The following is a 7,500-nucleotide window of genomic DNA, read 5'->3' as shown; positions in this document are numbered from 1 at the left end:
GCCAAATTGGACGAGGCCGTAATTTTGGCTGTCCTAGGAATTTTTTTCATCCAATTATTTCCAAACTGGACAGCATGTAGTCCTTTTTGATTACATATACAAATTGTTGAAATAGCCGTCGCTACGTTGTTGATCAGTCCGGTATTGTGAAGAATAGCCTTGCGTGCATTAAATGACAAGACCACTCACAAATTTTTAATGGCAGTAGCTAGAAATCCTGTGTCTAAAGATACACTGCCTCAAATAGTGTAAGAATATGTTATTGCTTTATTTCTTGTTACCTGGATCGGAGGCAGCGGGACACTGTACTGATCTTCATACAACGAATCATTCCAAGGTTCGGTAGATGTAGGTTGTCTCTCTTTTTCCCCTGCGATCCTCAAGATAAGTCGTGAACACATTCAAATTAGTTCTTTTTCTTTTGTCTTTAGCAGGCAAACATATGTGCCCTCGGTTATTCAAAGATGGCGGCTTACGTTTAATCCTGGGCGATCGACACCGGTAGACCTGGGCTCGATTTTGTGAGCCAATCGACGGACACTCATTTACCACACCCCTGACCCGCCTTGGGTCTCGCCTTGGGTCCCGCCTCTACGGTGGCCCAAAAGGGTCAATCACAAATCAGTTTACCAAAACACAAATCAATTTCCCAAAACACAAATCGATTTCTCAAAACACAAACCAGTTTGCCAAAACACAAACCAATTTCGCAAAACACAAATCAATGGACTGGGCACTTGCTCTGTAATTATCACAGAGAGCCTGGAAGGGACTCATTCCCAGGAATTTCCGCGTCCAACATGGCGACTTCTTCATGTGAGTGACCACTCATCGAGCCTTCGGTGATAAAATGTTTTGTAGCCATTGCGGTAGCGAGGTTAAATCCTGTTTTAAATTCTGCGTAAAATGTGGCAATCCTACGTCCCAGAACTCTGACGATCATTCCTCGGGCTGCGAAACGATTAAAAGTCATAGCAGCAGAACTTGGATGCTCGGGGACTTCCTTAGGCACACGGAGGGTCTAAAACACAGGCCACATTCCACAGGCCTAGGGTTAGCCAAATTGAGGGTTTTGGTTACTTTCCAAAACATAAAACAATGACCTGCAACGAGTGACCTGTGGAATGTGACCTGTGTTTTAGACCCGCCGTTAGGCACATCTGCTGCTACATATTCCAAGGAATCTATTCCAAAGCTGGATACCTTCATAAAGAAGAAAAAAGATGAGCGGATGTCACATTTTAAGAGGAAGAATAAGAGGTTGAAGAATGAAAAGGACGAACCTGTGACAATAAACACTGGAATAATGCGTTACGTAGAGGAGGAAAATATCCTTAAGCCTCAGCGGGGAAATAGTCTTCCCATAAGGCTTCCTAAAACAGCAGATAGTGAGGAGGTGCTAAAGTTAGCTGTGGCAAAGCAGTCTCTACATAACGGAAATGAAATTGTCCACAGCTCTGTGAAGTCCTACAAATTGCTATACCCAGATGGAACTGAAGTTAAACAACTGAAAGAATATGATGAGGCATTTAGTTTAGGAAGTCCCTGAGAATCCAGGTCTGCTGCTATGACTTTTAATCGTTTCGCAGCCCGAGGAATGATCGTCAGAGTTCTGGGACGTAGGATTGCCACATTTTACGCAGAATTTAAAACAGGATTTAACCTCGCTACCGCAATGGCTACAAAACATTTTATCACCGAAGGCTCGATGAGTTGTCACTCACATGAAGAAGTCGCCATGTTGGACGCGGAAATTCCTGGGAATGAGTCCCTTCCAGGCTCTCTCTGATAATTACAGAGCAAGTGCCCAGTCCATTGGTTTGTGTTTCGCGAAATTGGTTTGTGTTTTGGCAAACTGGTTCGTGTTTTGAGAAATTGATTTGTGTTTTGAGAAATCGATTTGTGTTTTGGGAAATTGATTTGTGTTTTGGTAAACTGATTTTTGATTGACCCTTTTGGGCCACCGTACGCCTCCTTTGACTCGGCCCAGATCATCGAATTGTGGGTCTTATGCATTATGCATAAAGACCCCTAAGTCAGAGGCAGATCTTTTCAGGACGAGAACACACGTGACAGTCTGGCTTGTAGACTGGGTACTACTAATTGCGAGTCATTGTTTTTCAAGTGTCGGCCATTTTGCTTCTAGCGTTCGTCGTTTGTATATAAATCTGCGGTCGTTTCCCCTGTTTTGGGAAAAAAATTGAAGAGATTTCCGTCACAAATTAGTTGTAATTGTTCAAGGTAAGTTATTTCTGTTTCAAAATTGATCTTTCGTGCTGTTTCTGATTGGTTTTCTTTCTTTCTTTCATTTCGAAAATTAACTACACTTTCCTGGCTTGTTTGTTCTTTGTTATTTCATCCAGGTGACGTCGCTGAGTGGAGTTTCCTCGGCGATATCGATACGAGAGTTGTTTACTCACGCAAGCCAACATATCTAGACTCGGTTTGTGTTTAGTGCGGATTGCACTGAAGCTAAGACGCTTTCGCAAGCCCACATTCATTGCCTTGAAAGCCGGTGTGCGTTGCACCACATACCTCACAAGTATATCACAAGCTATCACAAACCAGTATTTATCGGCTTTCAATGTCGATGTGGGTTACACCCCAAACTGAAAGAGTTATTGTACTCTAAAAAATAATTGCATTGAATAAGAGTTTTGCACTCTCAAAGAATAGTATATTTCGTACTCTTACTGCTGTCTGCTACTAGCCGCCAGCATGGGAACAACGATCGAACAGTACCGGTCAACAGCGGTCAAGGATCGGCTGTCACAACAATTTTGTGAAAGCCAAGGATGCATTTTCACGAGTGCGAGGGCGATTTTGGAATACGATGCTTATGATGTTTCGCTTAAATGTGTTTTACTTGCCAACATTAAAACAAGTTGTTGGACATTACAAGTCGTGTAAGGAGGTGATGTTTTGGTTTACACAAATGATGTGCTACAATGTTTACATCCCATTGCTTACAAGGCAAGCAAATGATGTGGAGGAAAATCCAGGTTCTACAATATTTGATATCATTGATCCAACAACCTTTGTGTCCGCTGACTCTAGTCAAGGAAATAAAGCAATCTTTGGTGTGAATGCTGGTAAGCAATGTGTAGCAATGGGACATTCCATTTTTTATCTGCACCCCCTCCCCCTCCCCCCCCCCCACCCCCTATGGAAGGCATTTTTTGAAACGTCAAGAAGGACCCTGTCGGAATCTGGATTTTCTGCTCTAGTTTAGGGGGTCGGAATCGGGAGTCTTTGTTCTATGCAAAAACAGGCCTGTCGGAATCAAGCTTCAGAGTAAAAGGGGCCTGTCGGAATCTAACTTCAGAGGTGAAAGGGACCTGTCGGAATCTCATTTCAGAGCAAAAGGGACCTGTCGGAAAAATGCCTTCCATAGGAGGGTGCGGATAAAAAATGGAATGTCCCAATGTCACTTACTGCTATTATCAGGCCTTCTGATAGGGTGCGATTAAAAATTGCAAATTATGCGATTTTTTCAGGGCAGATTGTGCGATTAAAAAGGCCAATTATGCGATAAATAATGTAAATTATTTCTCAGCAATTTTAAGCTTGTTTTATAAGGTTTCAGGTTAAGAAAAACACTTTTTTGCTGCCCTAAAGACATTGTGAACACAAAGGAACAGTAATTACGTATCTCGATCGACATTAGTTGGGATAAATAAAAAAAATGAGGTCTTCTCCACGTTAAAAGTTGAAAGGACGCAGCTGACATGCCAAATGAATGATCAAGGTGCTTGTCAACCACGAACTTCCGAAGATGGTCAATCACAATAGGGCCTTACCCCCATTTATACGAGAGAAAATAAGCCGCGGGTTTCTCTGGCCACGGCTTACAGAACACTCGAATGTTCACCCCGTATAAATAAATGGTACAAAATCTACGTTCACGTCTTTTTCAAGCCGCGGCTTATATTGACCTGGGAATATATATTCGTATAAATAGTTCCTTTTGCGTATTTTGTACACCGTGGCCAGAGTAAGCCACGGCTTATTTTCTCTCGTATAAAAGGCCCTAATATTGCACGACCAGAAAAACATCAGTCCATCGTCCACGTGGAGCCTTTCTTGCTCGATCGTGAGCTGTGAGATTGGGTGGAAGGTGGGAACTTCCTTCTTCGTCGAAGAAAAAGCGAGCGTTTTCACAACAAACTTATCCATGAGTAAGATTTTATCAGTTTTCAACGAAAGAAACTACATTTTGCCGAAAAACTTACAACTTCGCTTATTTTTCACAAATCTCTTCTCTTAGAGAAGGCAACTGTGTCATTTCAGTGGTGTGTATATAAGGGCGTGTTTGTGTTGCACCAATCGAAGGAGACTCGTACCAGGTCCCCGACATGAAAAATAAAGCCTTGAACTTCGAATGTTTACGAAATCGAAGGTGACAAAGGTTTTTTTAGCCTTTTTCCAAGATAAATCATCTTAAAAATGGCGTATTTATGCAGGAATTTGTAAGAAACGTGTTGATTTATGTTTAATTTTATGAATTTTGTGCGCCCTTTTGTGAATTATGCGATTTTTCGTGAATTGTGCGATCGGATGCGATTTGAGGCCGATTGTGCGAAATCGCACCATCGCGTAATATCAGAGGGCCTGTATTATATACCATCAAATACAAGATAATTCTACTTTGAACAATTCTACTTTGATAACTCTACTTTGAACAATATTTTGGTTATTGGAAATAATCTATACAGTTCTGTAAGATGTTCTGAGCGAACAAATGAATATTTGCTGTTAGCTGGTGTTCCAGACATGGTTTCAATATTTGTTCATGACATCAAACATTGGTCCATATATGTCTCTTAGAAATTCACTTCTAGAAGTATTTTCAAAGTCTTAACTGAATTACAATAATTGTTGTTTGTTAACTACTGGCATTAATACACTATATTGTAATGAATACACTTTAACAAATATTGAAACCATGTCTGGAACACCAGTTAACAGCAAATAGTCATTTGTTCGCTCAGAACATCTTACAGAACTGTATAGATTATTTCCAATAACCAAAATATTGTTCAAAGAAGAGTTAACAAAGTAGAATTGTTCAAAGTAGAATTATCTTGTATTTGATGGTATATAATAGCAGTAAGTGACATTGCTACACATTGCTTACCAGCATTCACAGCAAAGATTGCTTCATTTCCTTGGCTAGAGTCAGTGGACACAGATTTTCCCCCACATCATCACCTGTATTTTTAGGTATTGCGAATGCTGTGTGTACCATCAATGTTTATTATTGCTACTCCAGTAGATGCTGCTAGTAACACTGTTGGATTCTCAGGATTCATTGGAGCATGTCTATAGATTTTTACTACAGTGTGGTAAATTGTTTTGATCAAATGGCTTTTCCCAGCACTACCTGACCTCCAGTTATAAATAAATAAACTGGTTCAACATTTTGTGACTTCAGGCTGTTGAGGTTTTCATTTATTTCTAGTCCATGAAAGCACCCTGTTGAAAGCTTTGCATTGCATTTTTAATTATTTAATGATCTAACTGATTCACGTAATTGGTCATCAGATATTCCTCTTGGCTGTTTATACATTGTTATTTCTGATGGACTGTGATTTCCAGTAGTTTGAGAATTTGCACCAAGCTCTGAGGGTACTTGTTTATTGAACATCTACTGATGATTCATCTTAGAATTGTAGTTGAATTTCAGCATTCTCTTGATCATTTATAAGATCGTATTAATAAATGACAGAGTCATGCTTGTTTTTTAGCCATTCTAGTGCTTCTGTTACTAGTAAATAGCTGATAGAGATGCTGTAGTGTGCACCAAAAGTTGTCTAAAGTGTGCAAATTGCAATAAGAGAAAGATTAGCGGCAAGTCATCGATGTAAAATTCTAAACAGGGCATGAAATTTGAAGCATACTGAAGAAACCCATTTCACTGCTGCATTGTGGCAAATTTTCAACCAATCACGCATGGACGCATGGTGGGCTGAATTGGAGTTAAACTAAGCATAAGACCCCAAGTACGCATTGCGGACCTATTTTTTTACAACGGCATTATTTTGCCATTCGCGCGCTCGGAATTGACGCTGAATATTTCTTTCATAGAATTAAAGTCAAAGATTGATCAAACAATATGAAAAAGGCTAAGGTATACAATATTTCTACTGGCCAATTACAGTCTTCATCAGGTTTATTAGGAAAAAAACATAAATATACAGAATATAAACTACTGTAAAATAATAAAGGCAAGTTACATGGTAGGGATTACATAATGACTATAGTTCGTCACGTTTTTTAATTCCCAGCTGAGGCTCGATGAGTTTGCCTTTATGAATGAGGGGCGCTTCACGTGCTTTCCTAAGACAATCGCGTTCATGTCTAAGTGTTTCAATTTTGATAAGTAGCATATGAGAAACAGAGTGACCAATTTGCTGAGAAAGTTTGGTTTATTTGTTCTGAAACTGAGGTTTGGAGGTAAACCGTGGTCAATTTTGGGGCATGTGGTGCATTTACTGCTGCTACAGCGAAAAGAACCAGGAGTGGCCCGGGCATTGTTATAATTATCAGTCTCTGGTAATTATGCTCCAACAAAAATATCGCTTACATTGTTAAGATGGTGATAAGCTACTATTGGAGGGCAAAAACATTTCTACATAGTTCATGAAGAGTAGAGAACATGGGAATGTTTGTGAATAATTTACACGACAATGGGCAATGTAGGGTTATCATCATCATCATTATTATCATTTTATCGTAATGAGATCGGGAGCTCCATTTTAAGGCTTAGCTAAATATATATATTACCTTACATGTTATCACATCTTTATTTTTCACAGCTGCCTTTCCCAAACACTGTTTGTCCTAGGCTTCTGCGTTAATTTTACAGCCATAACCTGCACGAGTGATAAAACATTAGCGTCTTTATTTCGCGTAACACAATTACTCGGTCATTGTGGATAACTTTGAATGAACTAGCTAAAAGTGCAGTGAACACAAACTGTCCGATCCATTTTGGTTTATTTGTCGCTTCTATGTAGACAGTCGGCCGGGGAGCACCGGTTAAAAGGAAAAGAAATGTACTGTAGTAAGACAAAGAGAAAGCAAAAAATATATATATCAATTAAAAAAAAAATACTACTATTAAGAAAATAACAATTAAATAAGAGGAAAAATTGATGTGCTGCCCGCCAGTATCCCTACCTCTCTTTTTATTCCTGGCCCTGGTTGTTCAAGCGTCGGATAGTCCTTTCCAACAGATAAATCCCCATCCATCGGATAAGTATTAGGAAACCTAATTGCGAAATCCTTAGCCTGCGTAGCAAGCGTTTCCAACTCGAGTTATTGCACGAAAGTTAGAGCGGAAGCAAAAAAAAGCACCCCCCTCCCCCCCCAGTAATAAGCGTATTTATTTTGGCTTCGGACCCCTTTTAGCCGGCTTTTTCGACGTTGGAGCCGTCTGACAAGACATGCTCTGAAAACAAACACGCGACTCCGAGTGTCCGAGTGTCATTGGTTGTC

The sequence above is a fragment of the Montipora foliosa genome, chromosome 4 (assembly GCF_036669935.1).
Source record: "Montipora foliosa isolate CH-2021 chromosome 4, ASM3666993v2, whole genome shotgun sequence".
In the NCBI taxonomy this organism is placed as follows: domain Eukaryota; kingdom Metazoa; phylum Cnidaria; class Anthozoa; order Scleractinia; family Acroporidae; genus Montipora; species Montipora foliosa.
Note: the sequence above shows the minus strand (reverse complement) of the source record.